General features: G+C 44.1%; 1 protein-coding gene across 7 annotated transcripts in view; it reads right to left on the bottom strand.

Annotated features, from left to right (window-relative positions):
- LIMA1 (LIM domain and actin binding 1) overlaps nt 1-18,806 on the bottom strand; it is a 106,464-nt gene extending 87,658 nt beyond the window's left edge. For 4 of the 7 annotated variants that reach the window (XM_055294888.2, XM_055294889.2, XM_055294891.2 and 1 more), the window contains exon 1: nt 18,698-18,805. The gene's annotated coding sequence lies outside the window, so the exon portion shown is untranslated. Of the gene's footprint in view, nt 1-18,697 lie in introns of all 7 variants that reach the window. The other 3 variants (XM_055294890.2, XM_055294892.2, XM_055294896.2) reach the window with 1 other exon arrangement.
- Between the last annotated feature and the right edge of the window lie 2,859 nt (nt 18,807-21,665).

Genomic DNA, 21,665 nt, shown 5'->3' with positions numbered 1-21,665 from the left:
TTTTATTCAAAAGTCAAATTAAACACAAATCACTTTTTTAGTATAAATATAACTTAGTGAATTATAAAAAGGATAAGTCCAAATACATGCTGGCCTTTGTAAGGTTCTTGTGCAATGTAAATTTTTTAAATCTTTAATTAGGTCAGGTGGTTTTCAAAAAAAAAACTTCAGTAGCCATGGTGGAGAACATCCTTCCCATCTCCACACAGCACCTCCCTTCCTTACCCTCCTCCTTCCCGTGGGGAACCTTCTTCTGCAGGTCTCAACAAGCCTACTGAACCAGAGCTGCCACTTCCTTCACTGTCTAGGCTCCTCGGTCAGTGACTGGTCAAGGATGGGCCTGCTCCATATAAACAATGCTATGGAAATACACAATGTAAGAAGTAGAAGTCCCTGCCAGCTCTTGTCTGCCCTCCCCCCAAACCAATTCTACTTCTCAAAGGTAACCTCTGTCAAAGTCTGGAGCATAAACTTTCTGATATTACCTATACAATAATAATTGCCACCACATAGCACTATGTGTCAGTCACTGTGCTAAGCACTCTACATGTTATCTCAGTTTACCCTTGCAACAAGTCATGAGGTAGGTACCATCAGGATTCCTATTTTACAGATGAGAAAACTGAGGCATAGAGAAATTGACACACAATATGCATAAATACAAGCATGTTTTAGAAATACAATGGTTTCATATTAATGTGCTGTTCAGCAATTATTTATTTCCTCTTGGACATCTTCCCACCTCAGGGCATACAGATCTATCTCAACCTTTCAGTACCTCATAATATTTCATTCTGTAGTAGTTTAAAACCTATTTAACAAGGCCCCTGTGGATGAACATGTAGGTTGCTTTTGCTTCTTCATTGTTATGAATAAGAATGGAATGAACATGCTTGTACTATTGCCTACCTGGGGTGGGGTGCGTCTACGGCATAAATTCCTAGAAGGAGCATTTCTAGTTTAAAAGGCCTATGCATTAAATTTTTAAATAGATATTCTGAGATTTCCCTCAAAAAACTCACATCCACTTATATTTGAATCTTTCTCCACATTCTTGTCAGTAATAAGCATTATTTTTATTTTTTCCAATCCGATAGGAGATGTGTGAAAATGGTACATTATTGTTTTAGTTTTCACTCCTTTAATCATGAGTGAGGTTGAGCATATTTTCAAATATGTGTTGGCCACTCAATACATTTACTTTTTTTCATTCTGAGACAGAGTCTCACTCTGTCACCCAGGCTGGAGTGCAGTGGCCTGATCTTGGCTCATTGCAGCCTCTGCCTCCTGGGTTCCAGTGATTCTCCTGTCTTAGCCTCCTGAGTAGCTGGGATTACAGGGGCGTGCCACCATGCCCAGCTGATTTTTTTATTTTTATTATTATTTTTTTGAGATGGGGTCTAGCTCTGTCACCCAGGCTGGAGTGCAGTGGCACAATCTCGGCTCACTGAAAGCTCCGTCTCCCGGGTTCACGCCATTCTCCTGCCTCAGCCTCCCGAGTAGCTGGGACTACAGGTGTCCCCCACAACGCCCAGCTAATTTTATATGTATTTTTAGTAGAGATGGGGTTTCACCATGTTAGCCAGGATGGTCTCGATCTGCTGACCTCGTGATCCACCCACCTTGGCCTCCCAAAGTGCTGGGATTACAGGTGTGAACTACTGCACCCGGTCACGCCCAGTTAATTTTTGTATTTTTTTTAAGAGATAGAGTTTCACCATGTTGGCCAGGCTAGTCTCAAACTCCTGACCTCAGATGATCCGCCCTCCTTGGCCTCCCAAAGTGCTGGGATTACAGTTGTGAATCACTGTGCCCCCTGGCAACATTTACTTTTTTTTTTGAGACAAGAGTCTCGCTCTGTCACCAGGCTGGAGTGCAGTGGTGCAATTTTGGCTCACTGCAACCTCCACTTCCTGGGTTCAAGCAATTCTCCTGCCTCAGCCTCCTGAGTAGTTGGGACTACAGGTGCATGCCACCACGCCCAGCGAATTTTTGTATTTTTAGTAGAGATGGGGTTTCACCATGTTGGCCAGGATGGTTTTGATCTCTTGACCTTGTGATCCACCTGCCTCGGCCTCCCAAAGTGCTGGGATTACAGGCATGAGCCACCACACCCAGCCTGCCTATTTTTCCTTTTCGTGAAGAATGAGGTCTCACTATGTTGCCCAGGCTGGCCTCAAACCCCTAGCCTCAACCTATCTCTCACCTCTGCCTCCCTAACTGCTGGGGTTACTGACGTAAGCCACCGTGCCCGGCCACATTTATTTTTTTTTTAACGTCATTTATAAATTGTTTATTATCTCTACAACTTAATTACTTTTTTTTTTAATTACACAAGGACTTTCTGAATATCATGTGTAACTCCTTGTACAATTGGATTTGCCTCTCACAGCAGCTGTCCTTTCCTGGTGTCTGATTCTTATCCAGATCTCATTAATATTCTTTCCAAACAAAAATGCCGCTTGACTATACAGATGAGAGCCTCGTTTCTATGGAGTTCCCTTTTGCAGAACACCCACCCCTGACTGCTCATTAATATTCTAAGCAGAGCACAGCCCTGTAAGAAGCCTGACTGACACTGACAGCCCAGGCATTGAGAGAGGATCACTGCTGCTACCCTCCACCACCCAGTCTAGTGCTTTCCGATAAGGGTGGCATTCTGAGTATCAGGATCACCTATGGAATCTGAACCTCTCACATGGAGTCCAAACATGTTAATTTTTGCAGACCTAGACCCTAACTGCTTACCATCTAGACAGATAATGTCAGAATCAGGTACAAGTTTGAACCCCTTGAGCATAAGCCTGAGGATGGGTTATTGAGTACTGGCCATATGCCAGGTGCTTTACATGTTATCTCATTCCATTTGATCTTATTAATTCTTACACTGCCATGAAGCAATTATTATTATTATTATTGTAAGAGACAAGATCTTGCTACGTTGCCCAGGCTCGTCTCCAACTCCTGGGCTCAAGCGATCCTCCCACCTTGGCCTCCCAAAGTGCTGGGATTATAGGCATGAGCCACCGCACCTGGCCAGCAAATATTTATTATTCTCATTTTACAGAGGAAGAAACTAAGGCTCTAGAAATGTTCAATAACTTGCTCAAAGTCACAGAGCTAATAACTGATAGAACTAGGATTTGAAACAATCCCACAGACCATAATGTCCATGTTCTAATGACATATTACAAACCACATCTTCCCAGTATTTAGGGGCTGTCTGGACTGGTCTTATCCTTTAGGAGTCTTGAAACTAGGAATATTAAAGGCTGGGCCAGATGCCCCAGCCTGTTCCACATCTTTTTTTTTTTTTTTTTGAGACGGAGTCTCGCTCTGTTGCCCAGGCTGGAGTGCAGTGGCACTAGCTCGGCTCACTGCAAGCTCCACCTCCCGAGTTCACGCCATTCTCCTGCCTCAGCCTCCCCAAGTAGCTGGGACTACAGGCACCTGCCACCACACCCGGCTAATTTTTTGTATTTTTTAGTAGAGATGGGGTTTCACTGTGATAGCCAGGATGGTCTCTATCTCCTGACCTTGTGATCCACCCCCCTCGGCCTCCCAAAGTGCTGGGATTACAGGCGTGAGCCACCGCGCCCGGCCCAGTCTGTTCCACATCTAAGCCAACTCTGCCCAAGGCTCCTTTTGGCTCAAGTCTACATATTGAGTCTACCACACACTTACTGGGTAACATGAGGAAAATTACTCTAAGCCTTAGTTTCATCATCACTAAAATGTTCTCTTAGCACATTGCTAAAATAAGTACTTAATAATGATAGCAGTGGTGGTAATAAAAATACCTAACATTTATTGACCATTTACCATGTGTCAGATACTGTCTTAATTGTTTTGCATATATAACTTATTTAATCTTCACAGTAACACACTCAGAAGTATTACCGACTCACTTTATGTAAGTGTATTATTGAATAATATTCAGATGAAGAAACTGAGGCCCAAAGACGTTAAATAAATGTTAGCTCTTTTCATTTTTTAGGAGGCTGGCCTGGAAACAAAATGATCTCCAGCATGGAAAATAAACCAGAAAAGCAGTTCTAGCGTACATGATATTTCAGGGTCAGCTTATTTCTGTTAAATCACCGATAAAAAGAGAATATCTCTAATGTAATAATCTCTGAGAAACTGATGGTTACTACCAGGAACACCAGATATGATCAAAGACCTGACACCATTTTTCTGTACCATAAAGTCTAAATCTGTAAAAGTTATATCTCTTATGGATAAAATTTAAGGGCCGGGCGCGGTGGCTCCTACCTGTAATCTCAGCACTTAGGGAGGCCAAGGCGGGAGGATCACCTGAGGTTACCAGTTTGAGACCAGCCTGACCAACATGGAGAAACCCCGTCTCTACTAAAAATACAAAAAATTAGCCAGGCATGGTGGCGCATGGCTGTAATCCCAACTACTTGGGAGGCTAAGGCAGGAGAATCGCTTGAACCTGGGAGGCGGAGGTTGCAGTGAACTGAGATCACACCACTGCACTCCAACCTGGGCAACAAGAGCAAAAAAAAAAAAAAAAAAAAAAAAAAAAAGGCTGGGCACGGTGGCTTATGACTGTAATCCCAGCACTTTGGGAGGCCGAGGTGGGCGGATCACCTGAGGTCAGGAGTTCGAGACCAGCCTGACCAACATGGAGAAACCCCGTCTCTACTAAAAATACAAAATTAGCCAGGCGTGGTAGTACGTGCCTATAATTCCAGCTACTCGGGAAGGTTGAGGCAGGAGAATCACTTGAACCCGGTGGCAGAAGTTGCAGTGAGCCAAGATCACGCCATTGTACTCTAGCCTGGGCAACAAGAGTGAAACTCTGTCAAAAAAAAAAAAAAGGGGGCGATAAAATTTTAGGTATTATCAACACATCAACACCTCTGTAAGAACTCTAAGTTGGGCCAGGCACAGTGGCTCACGCCTGTAATCCCAGCACTTTGGGAGACCAAGGAGGATAGATTGCTTGAGTTCAGGAGTTCAAGACTAGCCTGGGAAAAATGGCAAAACCCCATCTCTACAAAAAATACAAACAAATAAAAGTTAGCCAGGTGTGGTGGCTTGAGCCTGTAATCCCAGCTACTCAGAAGGCTGAGGTGGGAGGATCGCTTCAGCCTTGGAGGTGGAGGTTGCAGTGAATCAAGATCACGCCGCTGTACTCCAGCCTGGGCAACAAAGTGAGACCCTATCTCAAAACAAAAACAAAACAAAAAAAAAGAACTCTATGTTGAAGAGAATATAACTATAACCTTCCCATAGGGCTTCTATTACCTTATTCATTCATGTGAATATCTTATCTTCTTGTGCTTATGAACCCCAAATTAGTTTTTTACATAATTGTGGTAATCTTCACATATCTTATTTAGACAGGTAAAAAAGAGTAACCTCAGTTACAGCCTTTAAAAACTGACTTTGGGTGCCTGTAATCCCAGCACTTCGGGAGGCCGAGGCGGGCGGATCATGAGGTCAGGAGATCGAGACCACGGTGAAACCCCATCTCTACTAAAAACACAAAAAATTAGCCAGGCGTGGTGGCGGGCGCCTATAATCCCAGCTACTCGGGAGGCTGAGGCAGGAGAATGGCATGAACCCAGGAGGCGGAGCTTGTAGTGAGCCGAGATTGCGCCACTGCAATCCAGCCTCAGCGACAGGGCAAGACTCTATCTTGAAAAACAAAAACAACTGACTTTGGTCTAAAATTTGTAGGTCATGAAGAACCACCCAAGAACTTTCCTAATCATTTTTTTCCCTTTAAATTAAAAAAATTACCAGATCAAATTCAAGTCTAACTCTACCTCTCTCCCAATTAATAAAATTTGTTATTTGTTCATTTGGTTCCTTCCCTCCCCATCCCAGCTGATCATTAACTTATTCTAAGGGCAAACATAATCCAACGAAGTGAGGTTTTCTTTGTGTTTTTTTTTTTTTCAGTAGTTTTTTTCACACATAGTAAGAAAAATTTCTTTCAGTAAGTAGAAAAACGGATCATTTAAGTCACTAGCTTTGAATTTAAGGTAAAGAGTAAAACATAGCTAATTAGAAAAAGAATGTGGAAATTTACAATTGACCAAGACCATTACAACAAAGCACAGACTTCCTCTGAACAGCATATTTCTCCTTTAACCCTTGTACCTTTCCATACTTTAACATCAGATGTACCGAATACCAGTGCCTGGAACATGTAGGGGCTCAATAAATATCTGTTATATGAATGAAAAACAGTGTTACACTAGTACTGAATTGCCACACATCTCAGCAAAGGCCCACCTACATAACTGAAAATCTGCCTAGAAACTACATGCTCACAAGTCTTGCCAATTACATGCTTCATTAAGGCAAAGTAGTTAATTAAGGAGTCTTCTTTACAATCTCAAAGCAAAAGAAACACATACACTTATTTTAGGAAGGCTCCTTCTGTTAAAGATACAACCTTCTTATAGCAGCCCTTTGTCCTTAATAACTAATCAAGTTTTCCCCAAATACAGGGCTTCTTAGTTTCACTTCTGGACATTTTCAGGAAGGGCCTGGCTTCCATTCTTATCTGAAATTTTAGATGATGTGCTTTTTTTCAGGACTTGCTCAATCTGAAGAGTCAGTTCAGATCAGTTTAACCAATCGCTTCAAGCAGGAGAATTAAAATGGGTTTACTGAAAAGTGACTCTTCTCAAGTTCTTTAATCCTTCTTTTCTTTAAAAGAGAAGTTGGCCAGGTGCGGTGGCTCATGCCTATAATCCCAGCACTTTGGGATGCCGAGGCGGGCGGATCACCTGAGTTCGGGAGTTCGAGATCAGCCTGACCAACATGGAGAAACGCCGTCTGTACTAAAAATATAAAAAAATTAGCCGGGCATGGTGGTGCTTGCCTGTAATTCCAGCTACTTGGGAGGCTGAGGCAGGAGAATTGCTTGAACCCAGGAGGCAGAGGTTGCAGTGAGCAGAGATCGTGCCATTGCACTCCAGCCTGGGCAACAAGAGCGAAACTCTGTCTCAAAAAAAAAAAAAAAAAAAAAAAAAAAAATCTGAGAAGCTACCACATAACAATGCCTTAATCAAGGACAAGCATCACTGAGGCTGATCACATAAAGGTGTACCAAATCACACAGCCACACAAGTGATAAAATTTGGCTACTTATCTGGACCAATGCTAGGTATCTTATTAAGAATTGGTTATAGGGCCGGGCGCGGTGGCTCAGCCTGTAATCCCAGCACTTTGGGAGGCCGAGGTGGGCAGATCACGAGGTCAGGAGATTGAGACCATCCTGGCTAACATGGTGAAACCCCTTCTCTACTAAAAAAAAAAAAAAAATACAAAAAACTAGCCGGGCGTTGTGGCGGGTGCCTGTAGTCCCAGCTACTCGGGAGGCTAAGGCAGGAGAATGGCGTCAACCCAGGAGGTGGAGCTTGCAGTGAGCAGAGATCACGCCACTGCACTCTAGCCTGGGCAACAGAGCAAGACTCTGTCTCAAAAAAAAAAAAAAGAATTGGTTATAAACATTTTTTTTTTTTAAGAGGGAGTCTTACTCTGTCTCCCAGGCTAATTTTTGTAATTTTAGTAGAGACAGGGTTTTGCCACGTTAGCCAGGCTGGTCTCGAACTCCTGACCTCAAGTGATCTGCCAGCCTTGGCCTCCTACAGTGCTGGGATTACAGGCGTGAGCCACCACACCTGGCCTGGTTATAAACATATTAATGTTACTGTTTCAACTGAATTTTAATGTTTAGCTCTAAAAGCTACATCCAATTCGGGACTGTAGAAAACAGTTATTGAGAGGCATTTGCTGGGTAGCGGTCTTTCAGCTGGCATGGGAAACATCATCACTGTCTTTGGGTCTCAATCTCTTCATCTCAAAAACAGATATTGATTCACACAGGATGGTTATGAGGACTAAATGAAAGGATAAAAGCAAAAGTACTTTGAAAACTATCAGCTACTATACAAAGCATTATTTTAAATAAAACTTCAAGCCAGCATTAAGAAAAAAAAAATGGAATTAAAAAAGACTAACCAATGAAAAGAAATAGAAATTAGAACTAATTTGTTATAATGTCTGGTTCAACTAGATGTTAATAAGAAACCTTTTGTTTAAAGCTGTTGCTGAAAATCTTTCTAATCAGTACACTGTCCTATTTCAGAGCATGTGTTAATAGTAAGTACAATGAAAAATCATTTCATTTTTTCTTGAAGATTCTAGATAGCTTTCTAATTTTTCTCCTAGAGAATGAAAACAGAAGAAAACTTCTGGTTGTTTGTGGATTCCAGTAATTGGGTTTTAGTTTTGCCACAGTGGCTTTTAAAAATGTAACAGGAGTTGATAGACCAGTATAATCCAGAGTAACAACCTGGGAAGTAGATGGTTATAGTGGTAGGAAAATAGTGGCCTGGATCCTGGAAACACTTTGGAAAACTTGCACTCAGATGGAACTGAATCCTGGTTGTCACAGTATCCAAACTTTTGTCCTGTTACCTTCCGAACTCCTCAGAGACTGCTACCTGATTTGAACCCAGATGGACCGACCTCAGCTGTTGTCCAGTTAAAAAAAATACAACACTTTGGATTGCAAACCAAAACAAGACTTGTCCAAATGAAAAGTCCATCTTCAAGGCTTATTCACTCATTCAACAAATATTTATTTAGCATTTACCAAGTCTTCGGCAGTGTTCCACGTGCTGAAGATATAATGTTAAAAATGACAGAGAAGGCCGGGCGCGGTGGCTCACGCCTGTAATCCCAGCACTTTGAGAGGCCAAGGCAGGCGGATCATGAGGTTGAGAGATGGAGACCATCCTGGTCAACATGGTGAAATCCTGTCGCTACCAAAAATAAAAAATTTAGCTGGGTGTGGTGGCGGGCGCCTGTAGTCCCAGCTACTTGGGAGGCTGAAGCAGGAGACTCTTGAACCTGGGAGGTGGAGGTTGCAGTGAGTCAAGATCGTGCCATTGCACTCCAGCCTGGGTGACAGAGTGAGGCTCCATCTCAAAAAAAAAAAGACAGGCATGGTCTCTACTCTCATGAAATTTCCATTCCACTGGAGAAGCAGGACAATTAAAGACTGTGATTAGTGGTGTGAAGGAAATACAAAAAGAGTAACTGGAGGTTGTGGTAGGAACAGGGACACGAACAGCTTCTTTAGGCAGTGATCAGGGAAGGCCTCATTGAGTGAATGACATTTGAACTGAAACCTGAACGATGGGGAGAACATATGCAGCCAGCAAGGTGAAGAGAATAGATGGGGGAGTTTTCCAGGCAGAGGAAAGCAAATGCAAAGGCCCTGAGGAAGGAATAATATAGCTAGGAAATGAGTGAGAAGTATGCGATGACACAGAGATGAGTAGTAGTCAGATTAAATAAGGATTAATAAGCAACGCTAAAGGATTTCAATTTTATTCTATGTGTGATACAAAGCCAAACATTGTTATATAAAAGTGTATTTGCAAGATCAGATATATTTCATGTACTGAATGAGTACTTTGGCCAGGTGCGGTGGCCCATGCCTATAATCCCAGCACTTTGGGAAGCTGAGGTGGGCAGATCACTTGAGGCCAGGAGTTCGAGACCAGCCTGGCCAACATGGTGAAACCCTGTCTCTACTAATAATACAAAAAAAAAAAAAAAAAAATTAGCCAGGCATGGTGGCACGTGCCTGTAGTCCCAGCTACTCCGGAGGTCTGAGGCACGAGAATCACCTGAACCCAGGAGGTGGGGGTTGCAGTGAGCTGAGATTGCGCCATTGCACTCCAGCCTGGGACAGAATGAAACTGTGTCTCAAAATAATAAAATAAAATAAAATAAGTGAGTTCTTAATTGTTTACATGTGCATAATGACCACAAAATGAAAAGGAAGGGGAAGGTTCTCATACCTAAAAGGCTTATAATCTTACAAGGAAGCAATAATTTATAAATAGTGACATTAAGTAAGGTAAGAAATGAAGCAAAAATCAAGTGTTAAGTATAAAGACTGGGGAGGGAGCCACTGATTCAAGTAGAAGAAATTAAAAAAGGCTTTTTTTATTAAAAAAATTTAAAAAGGTAGCATTGGATTTGGGCTCTTAAGGAAAAGGATTTCAACAAGAGGGTGGGGAAGGGGAGGAGCATGAGGCTGTGGGAACTGCATGAGCAAAGGCACAGAGGCAGGAAAGAACTGGGCAGGTCCAGGAAACAGAGAATTATTGTAGGGTCACAGTGCCAGGTGGGTGGGTAGTGTTGTGGGAGATAAGCCTAAAAGAATAGGCTGCCAGAGTGGGGGTGTGGGTGTCTTGAAGAGCATGTCAGAAAGTTCAACTGAATTAACTTAGGCATTGTCTCCCCTTAAGTTTGTATATAAATCTCTTGAGGTACTTGATAAACCCCAGGTTCCCAGGCCCATCCCTCAGACACACTGATCTGCAGGTCTAGGTGGGACCTGAGACTCTACCTCTCTACCTTTTTAACCACTGTCAGGTAATTCTAACACAGGCAATTAAAGGAACCATATTTTGAAAATCAGTGCTTTTTTTTTTTTTTTTTAATGACAACTCTGGTAACTTTTCTGCAAGGGAAAAACTGAAGCCAACTCTAAGGCTTACTCAACGACTCTGGCAAAAAACAAAAAATGGGAATCTGAACTAGAAGACTGATTAAAGAGCCCTTATCACTGCTGGGGCAGAATCAGCCAAACTTGGGGATTGATTAAATGTGGGTGGAGAAAAGTATTAAATCAGTAAAGACAACCTCAAGCTTTCTCCTTAGTGAAACTGGGTGTATGCAGATGCATGGCGTACAGGGACTATCCACATAGCCTAACAGGTAGCTGGAAATACAGATCTGGAGCTCAGATGTACAAAGGCATTAAACATATTGGTTTGGTACTTCAAAGTAAGTTTAATACAAATTAAAGAATTAAAGTATAAAACGGTAAAAATCAGAAGGAAATGAAAGTGAGTATTTAACCAATCTCTGGATGGTGAAGGCCTTCTAAACATCACAGCACCAGAAGAAATCTCAAATTTAAAAATCCAGGCTGTGTGCAGTGGCTCACGCCTGTAATTGTAACACTTTGGAAGGCCGAGGCGGGCAGATTACCTGGGTCAGGAGTTCAAGACCAGCCTGGGTAATATGGAGAAACCCTGTCTCTACTAAAAATACAAAAATTAGCTAGGCGTGGTGGCATGTGCCTGTAATCCCAGCTACTTGGGAGGCTGAGGCACGAGAATCACTTGAACCCTGGAGGCGGAGGCTAGAGTGAGCCGAGATCGTGCCACTGCACTCCAGCCTGGGTGACTGAGTGACACCCTGTCTCAAAAAAAAAAAAAAAAATTCTATAGATAAGTAATAATATACTATATACAAAATTAAAAGGTAAACTGGTTAAATATTTGACCACAGGACAAAAAATTAATATTCTTAAAATAGAAGAGTTTATACAAATCACAAAGAAAAACACTAAGAATGGTTCTGTATGAAGTAGAAGAAGTTGTTAAATAACTTGCCTTGGAGACGTACACCCTTTAGTCACAAAATGAGACATTTTTCACATACATTGTAGATAATGGAGTTTTGTGGCACAGGTCAGCAGGGCTTCTGTGATTTTATCTTACCAGTTTCCAAGTGTCAGTCTATGGGAATGCCTAAAAAAATACCAATCTTTTTGACTTCTTTTTTTTTTATTTTCTTCCCCCAACCCCCACAGCAAGAACCTCATTCAGGGAGGGGGGAGGGACAGCATTAGGAGATATACCTAATGCTAAATGAGGAGTTAATGGGTGCAGGAAATCAACATGGCACATGGATACATATGTAACAAACCTGCACATTGTGCACATGTACCCTAGGGACTACAGGCGCCCGCCACCACGCCTGGCTAATTTTTTGTATTTTTAGTAGAGACGGGGTTTCACCGTGGTCTCGATCTCCTGACCTCGTGATCCACCCGCCTCGGCCTCCCAAAGTGCTGGGATTACAAGCGTGAGCCACCGCGCCCGGCCTCAATTTTTTTTTATACTTCTATTTTCCTGAAAGTTAAAGGGCACAAACAAATTAAACTGTCCCCAGGCTCCCCTTGCTACTCTGGTGGAAACTGCCTTTACTGCATCCAGTCTTTCCTCAGGCTGTATATATCTAAAATTAGGTGAAAGGTTAGAGATGAGACAAAGTAATTCCAGAATGTCTAGTGAACAGTAGTAGCTCCAAAGTCATCCTTTCAGCACAGAGGTTGTCCAGTCTTGGGGATCAAAAGCCCAACCCTCTCATTTTACAGATGAGGCTCTGAGTCAATGAATCAGTGACTTGTCCAAGATCACCTGATTGGCTAATGACAACATTAAGTTGGGAATCCTGACTCTCAAACAGCACCCTTTCCATTCTGCAGTACTGCTTCATTGATCACAAGCTCTGGCCCCTCAAAACAATGGGCATTTATAACACCACAGTTCCAACTTCTGTATACTTTCCACTTTATCACTCCACTCACTCTATTTGGTCTAATAAAAGCCTGTGCTTCCCCTACAAAACGCTCCAAATAAAAGAACACCAAACAAAAAACCAACATAATTAAAATGTTAACACCCAAATAAAAATGGGAATGGGATTAACCCAGACATAATTCACAGAAGAAACAGAAATGAATGTATGAAAAATGTTCTCTCTCACAAGCAAAGAAATACAAATTAATTCACTGCTGCCTATCAAATTAGTAAAGATTAAAAAATAATATTCAGGCCGGGTGCGGTGGCTCACGCCGTAATCCCAGCACTTTGGGAGGCCGAGGTGGGCAGATCTCCTGAGGTCAGGAGTTTGAGGTCAGCCTGATCAACATGGTGAAACCCTGTCTCTACTAAAAAACACAAAAATTAGCCAGACAGGCTGGGTGCAGTGGCTCATGCCTGTAATCCCAGCACTTTGGGAGGCCGAGGTGGGCAGATCACAAGGTCAGGAGATTGAGACCATCCTGGCTAACACGGTGAAACCCCGTCTCTACTAAAAATACAAAAAAAAAAAAAAAGTAGCCAGGTGTGATGGCAGGCACCTGTAGTCCCAGCTACTCAGGCGTCTGAGGCAGGAGAATGGCGTGAACCTGGTACGCAGAGCTTGCAGTGAGCCAAGATCATGCCACTGCACTCCAGCCTGGGCGACACAGCGAGACTCCATCTCAAAAATAATAATAATATTCAATGTTACCAAGGCTGCACTAAGATGGGCACTCACAATCACTGCAGTTGAGAACGTTAATTAGTCTAATCTTTACAAAAAGCAATTTGGGAGCAGGTTTAGTATTTTTAAATTTCCACACCCCTTGACCTGGTAATTCAACCTCTGGGAATCTAACCTAAGGAAATAATGAGTGATTTGCGCAAAGATTTATGCATAAATTTGTTCTCAATTGTTTTCATTTAATGTAAAACCAAAACACAATTAAATTATGCAACCTCAACATAATAAATTATTAAATAGATTACAATGGAGATTAAATATTCATTTAAATGTTTTCAAAAATTTTTGATGCTATGAAAAATAATATAAAGCAAAAAAATCAGACACAAAACTATATCTACTGCAACAGTATGAGTTCAATTACCTTTGCGTTTATGTGAGTGTGTGTATATCAAAGAAAACAAAATCACTGAATGATAGATCTCTCTGGAACAGATTATGGAATATGGGTTATTTTGTCTTCTTTATAATTTGTTTTTTCTTTCTTTTTTTTTTTTTTTTTGATATGGAATCTTGTTTTGTCACCCAGGCTGGAGTGCAGTGGCATGAGCTTGGCTCTCTGCAACCTCTGCCTCCTGGGTGCAAGGGATTCTCCTGCTTCGGCCTCCACAGTAGCTGGGACTACAGGCGTGCGCCACCACACCCAGCTAATTTTTGTATTTTTAGTAGAGATGGGGTTTCACTATGTTGGCCGGGCTGGTCTCAAACTCCTGACCTCAAGTGATCCATCCTCCTCAGCCTCCCAAAGTGCTGGGATTACAGGCATGAGCCATCACACCCGGCCTGTTTTTTCCACATTTTCTATAATAAACATATATAATTTTTATTTTATAATAATATAAATATCTATAATTTTTATTTTTAAATGTGTTGGCATATATGAAAATAAAACAAGAATTATATATACAATATGAAAAAAGTTTTTTAAAAAGATAAATTTTCAGGCCACTTACATGGAGGTGATAGTGGAAGTCATGTAAAGAAATAAGATTATAAAGGGAGAAAATATAGTGAGAATAGGAAGCTGAGCAGGGCTATGGTGAACCCGGCATTTAAGGGGCAAAAAGACTGAGTTAATGGAGTATGGGAGTAAGTGGTTAGATTAGAAAATGGAGAACCAGATAGTAGTCATGTCAAGAAAAGCAAATGAAAGGAAGAACTAGACAAGTTGTTCGCTTGGTCAATTATTGCCAAGGGGTAAGGAAGGGGACAGCAAGGGGCCATTAGACAGAAATCACTGGATACTATGCATGGACAGACAGCTTTCCTCTAGCGCTGGAAGCCAAATTTTTGCTCAGACGCCAAATCTGGGCAAATATTACCTGTTTAGTAAAACTGACTATGAAATAAAGAAGTCCCGGGGCATTAGCTTGAATTTCAGTTTATGGAAAAAGAAAAAAGATTGTGGAAATCTAAAACTAAGTACAACGGATATTGGGACTAATTAATGGGTAAGGAAACAAAAATGGCAATACTCTGTGCAAGACAAAACATATTTGAAGGACTGTAAATTTTTCCATATCATAAGCTCTGTTACAGAATAATTAAGGGGGAAAATAGATCCACAGTTGTTATCAGAAGTACAAAAAAGTTGCATCTTATTTTCCCCTAAAGATGAAAGTTCTTAGTTTCAGGGAAGTAGTATTAAGAAATTGTTTAAAAGAAAATCAAAAGAATGTAAAATTTTCATGGTATCATGTTAACTTCTTTTTTTTTTTTTTTTTTAGACAGAGTCTCGCTCTGTCCCCCAGGCTGGATTGCAGTGGTGCGATCTCGGCTCACTGCAGGCTCCGCCTCCCGGGTTCACGCCATTCTCCTGCCTCAGCCTCCCGAGTAGCTGGGACTATAGGCGCCCGCCACCACGCCTAGCTAATTTTTTTTGTATTTTTTAGTAGAGAGAGGGTTTCACCGTGTTAGCCAGGATGCTGTCGATCTCCTGACCTCGTGATCCGCCCACCTTGGCCTCCCAAAGTGCTGGGATTACAGGCTTGAGCCACCGCGCCCGGCCCATGTTAACTTCTTATGAGTGGACACGGGAAGTCTCTAGAAAGTTTTCACGTGTCAGGAAATCATCTGACATGCTGAATAATAGATTGCTTGTTAGGTCAAACTCCATCCTTTTTATGAAAAGAGGTCTTCAGTAGCACAATAATTTGACTGAGTCTTGAGGACTCTGCACCCAGCTTCAGAATAAACTCATCAGTATGGTCCTACCAAGAGTATCATCCACCATAGAATCTCAACTCCATAATCATTAAGTAGAAACTACTTCATTTACAACCACTGGTCTGTTAATAACCTGAAGAGGCTATGTTAAGTAACCTCACCTGGAGATTACTGTATGCAATCTAAAATGAAGTACCTTAATTTTCTATCAAAAAACATACAGTGAAAGACAATAGCAAACTTAAAAAACAATTGCCTTTTCTAGGACGGGCACGGTGGCTCACGCCTGTAATCCCAGCACTTTGGGAGGCCGAGGCGGGCAGATCACGAGGTCAGGAGATCGAGACCATCCTGGCTAACACAGTGAAACCCTGTCTCTACTAAAAATACAAAAAATAGCCGGGCGTGGTGGCGGGTGCCTGTAGTCCCAGCTACTTGGGAGGCTGAGGCAGGAGAATGGTGTGAACCCGGGAGGCAGAGCTTGCAGTGAGCCGAGATAGCACCACTGCACTCCAGCCTGGGTGACAGAAGTGAGACTCCGTCTCAAAAAAAAAAAAATTGTCTTTTCTAATGGAAATTACTGACTTAGGACTCAAGTTATACATTTTCCTATCTGCAGAAAGGGTACAATTCTAATCTAAAAGTCATCTATCTAATAGTGGAATGGAATTAAGAATGCCTGAAACTAGTTTCACTGTCAATTTAAATGATAACAAATTCTTTCAATTTGTGGTTAGGTGCCCTATTATGTCAAAGATGTCTAATGAACTCCCACACTCTCAATATTCTTTTGTGTCTGTGTGTGTATGTCTTTGATAAATTTTTTTGGTACAGGGGCTCTAAGTTAATTGCAGTTAACTGGTGAAAAATATCAGAGAAAATAAAAGAATTTAAAACCTGAAGAAACGGTAGTCAAAATTATACTTAAAAACATTTTTCCCCACCCACCTATCTACCCTGTCTTCCCCACCCAAGAAAAAAAGAAAGAGAAAAACATTTTGAGGGCACCTTAGCAGGAAAAAGTATCCCCTGTCACCAAGATGTGAATTGTTTTAGCTTCTGAAGCTTTCTCTTAGAATTATTAGGTTGAAATTTAGCCCCACCTTTAACCAGAGTCTGGAACAAAGCTTGAGTGTACCAAGTTAAAGAAAGTTATACAATGAGGTAATTTTTACAAAATGGCACTCCTTTGCTAACGTTGCCAATATACTGTTCTCTTCCCAGGGACTACCTGATAACAACACTTCCCAGCCCAATACAGAACAGTGGAAACAGATCCAACTATTTACTAAATGCCATATTAACAACAGGGTCTAATCCCATTTTCCATAGGCCATAGAGTTGGAGGAAGAGAGGGTAAGAAATATGAAAGTGATACAAACACATAGATTGAAGAGAATCACTCATTATTACTCAGAGGTTTTTGTTTTTAAGGAAAAGCAGAAGAGAGAATTAAAAAACAAAACAAAACACCTATATTCCCTATGCTCCTACAGTACCCTGGGCTGACCTCTAGTATAGAAATGACCTCACTAATACCATAAATTGTATGTGGATCTGTCTAACCCATTTGATTTTAAGTTCTTTTAGGGTAAAGACGTTCGGCACTTTGAATCCACAGTAGGACTGACACAAAAGGCACTCAAAATTTTGTCCAAAGAATGAAATAAGTTCCTAATTACCTAGTACATTACATGTTGTTCTATCAACGTAAAACAAGAAAACATATATGAACACACACTTTTTTTTGCCTTCTTTCACGCCAACTCTATAACTTTTTGAAGATCTATCTAAAACGTGATCATCCTGCACCCAGGTTATACCTCTACAGGAACTTAGAACATGTTGTTGGGGGTCATGTTCTTTTGTGTCTACATCATACCTCAGAAGAAAGGATTGGTGGTATTTCATGGCTCCTGAAATATTTAGCATTTGTGAATAGTACTGGTAACCAAGCTGATAAAAGGTACTCTGTTAAACCATTTTAATCAAGAGCAAAAGAAAGAATACTTAATGCAAAAGAAAACCTCTCCCCAAAATGGGCATTGTCTTAAAAACTGGTAACTCCTTGGCCGGGCGCGGTGGCTCAACGCTTGTAATCCCAGCACTTTGGGAGGCCGAGGCGGGCGGATCACGAGGTCAGGAGATCGAGACCACGGTGAAACCCCGTCTCTACTGAAAATACAAAAAAAATTAGCCGGGCGTGGTGGCGGGCGCCTGTAGTCCCAGCTACTCGGAGAGGCTGAGACAGGAGAATGGCGTGAACCCGGGAGGCGGAGCTTGCAGTGAGCCGAGATTGCGCCACTGCACTCCAGCCTGGGCGACAGAACGAGACTCCGTCTCAAAAAAAAAAAAAAAAAAAACTGGTAACTCCCTAAGTACCTTTGACTAACCTGAAAAGTCAAGTCAATTGAACCATCTGGATTAGGCAGACTTATCTTTTATTATTTATTTATTTATTTCTTGTAGAGACAAGGGTCTCGCTAAGTTGCCTTGGCTGGTCTCAAACATCTGGGCTCAAGCGATCCTCCCGCCTCAGTTTCCCAAAGTGTTGGGATTACAGGCGTGAGCCACTGCGCCCGGCCAAGGCAGACTTTTGAAAGCTGGAGTTAGGTGCAAGACAATAGTAGTTCAAATATCTCTCACCAGGATCAGCTAAAGCGTTCTTGCAAGCATCAGTAAGGAGGCTAGGAAGGGTGCCAGATGGTTCGTTCCTAGCAGCTACAACTTCAAGCTTTAGTATGTGTAGCCAGGGGTGTACAATTACCTTACATTAACACCTACATATGTCGGGGGCAAGTGCCAGCGACATATACACGATAGCGATTCGGGGATGACACATCGGCTGCAAGGACTGCTATATTCTCAACATTCCTCAAAAGGGTGTAAGTGTCTTAAACAGAGTTCAACTGGCGTAATGGAAGGGGAGAAAAAAATCGAAAAGAGAGGGAATGGCTGAAAATGAAGGAAAAAGAGCAGTTGAATATTAGAGTGTTTCCCTGGAAGGAGGGTATTTGGAGTTTTAATGAATTGCCACCTTCCTCCACCACACCAGAAAGTATAGTTAGAATGCAGTGTTCTCGGTGGGAGAGGACGGGGTATTTGCAGCTCCCGCCCTTGGGCTGCAAAGGCTCAGCCCGACGTAAGCACTCCCCACCCAGCGCAGGCCCCAGAAGTGAGGAAAGAACGGAGGATCAGCGTCCCTCGACCCCTTATCTCCAGGGGGAAGGACTCACACTCCTTGCACTCCCCCCGCCCCAAAAGTCGAAGGAGAAAGAGGGTGTGGAGAGAAGCCGGGGTCTTCGCGCACTCTCCGGTTGTGGAGAGAGAAGGCCCTTACCTGGCTAAAGGCCGCCTTTCCTCTGCGCTGCTACCAGCCCTGTCACAAGTCCCGGTGATCTACTTAGCGCACCTGTCGTTACCAAGCTGCTAACACCTACTGCTCCTGCGGCCCCGCCCCGGACCCCGCCCACCGCCGCGGGGGCGCGCACGCCAGCCCGCCTCCCGTGCGGCCTCAGGCTGAGCGTGCGCGCCACCGGCTACGTGCCCAGCGCTCGCGTCTGCGCCAGTCGCTCTGGAGGCGCGGGGTGCTGGCGAGGGAACAGGGGTGTTGCTGCCGGGGGCCTCGTCTACCTCGGCATGCCTTTCTCTGAAGGAGACGCGCACTTGCACGACGTGGGGCTCTGTGCAGCTCTACTTTGGCCTTAACTCCTCTGACTCAAAGTTACCGCAGTTTGACTCTGGAGCCACTCAGGTTTTTCCTAAGCTCAACTCTAGCCAGCTAGGTTCCTGGTGCTTTGGGGGTAAATTTTGTGCAGGGAGGGTGTTTTAGAGGAGGCTGTGTGGTGTAGTGGAAAAAGCTGAATTAAGTACATTAATCCTGAAAACGGTTTGACAAGGGCGGATGACGTCCAAGTTCTCCAACAGCTGTTTTTACTCCTGCGCTCAGAATAGGAGCTTGCTAATGGTTTGGAGACCGTCAGTTGGCCTAGCACGTGGCCATCCTGCCCCCAGATTCTTGTCCCAGTTCCGTGCCAGCTGCATGGTTCCTTTTGATAGTATCCTTCTTTCCTGTACCTCAAGCATAGTAGTGAGAGGTGACAGCCTGCTGGCAGTCCTCACAGCCCTCGCTTGCTCTCGGCGCCTCCTCTGCCTGGGCTCCCACTTTGGCGGCACTTGGGGAGCCCTTCAGCCCACCGCTGCACTGTGGGAGCCCCTTTCTGGGCTGGCCAAGGTGGGAGCCGGCTTCCTCGGCTTGCGGGGAGGTGTGGAGGGAGAGGCGCGAGCGGGAACCGGGGCTGCGCACCGTGCTTACGGGCCGGCTGGAGTTCCGGGTGGGCGTGGGCTTGGCGGGCCCCCCACTCGGAGCAGCCAGCAGGCCCTGCCGGCCCCAGGCAGTGACGGGCTTAGCACCCAGGCCAGCGGCTGCGGAGGGTGTACTGGGTCCCCCAGCAGTGCCGACGCAGCGGCACTGCGCTCGATTTCTCACCGGACCGTAGCTGCCTTCCCGCGGGGCAGGGCTCGGGACCTGCAGCCCGCCATGCCTGAGCCTTCCACCGCCTCCATGGGCTCCTGTGCGGCCCAAGCCTCCCCGACGAGCGCCACCCCCTGCTCCACAGCGCCGAGTCCCATCAACCACCCAAGGGCTGAGGAGTGCGAGCACGTGGCGCAGGACTGGCGGGCAGCTCCACCTGCAGCCCCGGTGCGGGATCCACTGGGTGAAGCCAGCTGGGCTCCTGAGTCTGGTGGAGACGTGGAGAACCTTTACGTCTAGCTCAGGGATTGTAAATACACCAATCAGCACCCTGTGTCTAGCTCAGGGTCTGTGAATGCACCAATCGACACTATCTAGCTGCTCTGGTGGGGCCTTGGAGAACCTTTGTGTCCATAATCTGTATCTAACTGATCCGATGGGGACGTGGAGAACCTTTACGCTCAGGGATTGTAAACGCACCAATCAGCGCCCTGTCAAAACAGACCACTTGGCTCTACCAATCAGCAGGACGTGGGTGGGGCCAATTAAGAGAATAAAAGCAGGATGCCCGAGCCAGCAGTGGCAACCCGCTCGGGTCCCCTTCCACACTGTGGAAGCTTTGTTCTTTTGCTCTTTGGGTCCACACTGCTTTTTTTTTTTTTTGGAGGTGAAGTCTTGCTCTGTCGCCCAGGCTGGAGTGCAGTGGCACAATCTCGGCTCACTGCAAGCTCTGCCTCCCGGGTTCACGCCATTCTCCTGCCTCAGCCTCTCCGAGTAGCTGGGACTACAGGTGCCCGCCACCACGCCCGGCTAATTTTTTTTTGTATTTTTAGTAGAGACGGGGTTTCACCGTGGTCTCAATCTCCTGACCTCGTGATCCGCCTGCCTCGGCCTCCCAAAGTGCTGGGATTACAAGCGTGAGCCACGGCGCCCGGCCGGGTCCACACTGCTTTTATGAGCTATAACACTCACCACGAAGGTCTGCAGCTTCACTCCTGAAGCCAGCGAGACCACGAGCCCCCCGGGAGGAAAGGACAACTCCAGATGCGCTGCCTTAGGAGCTATAACACTCACCGCGAAGGTCTGCAGCTTCACTCCTGAGCCAGCGAGACCACGAACCCACCAGAAGGAAGAAACTCCAGACGCGCCACCTTTAGAACTGTAACACTCACCGCAAGGGTCTGCGGCTTCATTCTTGAAGTCATTGAGACCAAGAACCCACAAATTCTGGACACAGTAGGGTTTCAGACCACAAGTTTTCTGAAGCTTTTCGGAATTCATGCAGCTTGATGCGTTATTAGTAGGGGCTGCTCGCGGGAAAACGCTTGTAATTACACTTCCTAAAGAAGTTAATGAAAATGTGTAAGGAGAAGAGAGATTTCCAACAGATGATGAATATGCCAGCCAGTTATTCCCTTCTTCCTTCAAATATCCAGCCTAGACTGATTTCTGGATAGGTATTGTAGAAATAAAAATTTCAGACAAAACAAACTTAGATTTTGAATCGGACAACAGTCAAAACCAGAAGAGGCTCAGACACCCCTGCCCTAGCTGCCTAGGCATCAAACTTTATAGGCTGAACACGAAAGTAAAGAAATTTGATTGGCTACAGCTAAGCGTTTGCCTTATTTGGGTATGGTCGCATGGGAGGTCCCTAATTATATAACTACTTGGCTGGTTGTCTGTTTGTGATTGGTTGAAACTCTATTCAAAATCAGGTACAAAGGGCCGGGCGTGGTGGCTCACACCTGTAATCCCAGCACTTTGGGAGGCTGAGGCAGGTGGATCCCCTGAGGTTAGGAGTTCGAGACCAGCCTAGCCAACATGGTGAAAC

The sequence above is a fragment of the Symphalangus syndactylus genome, chromosome 10 (assembly GCF_028878055.3).
Source record: "Symphalangus syndactylus isolate Jambi chromosome 10, NHGRI_mSymSyn1-v2.1_pri, whole genome shotgun sequence".
Lineage (NCBI taxonomy): Eukaryota > Metazoa > Chordata > Mammalia > Primates > Hylobatidae > Symphalangus > Symphalangus syndactylus.
This window is presented reverse-complemented; position numbering and strand designations above follow the sequence as displayed.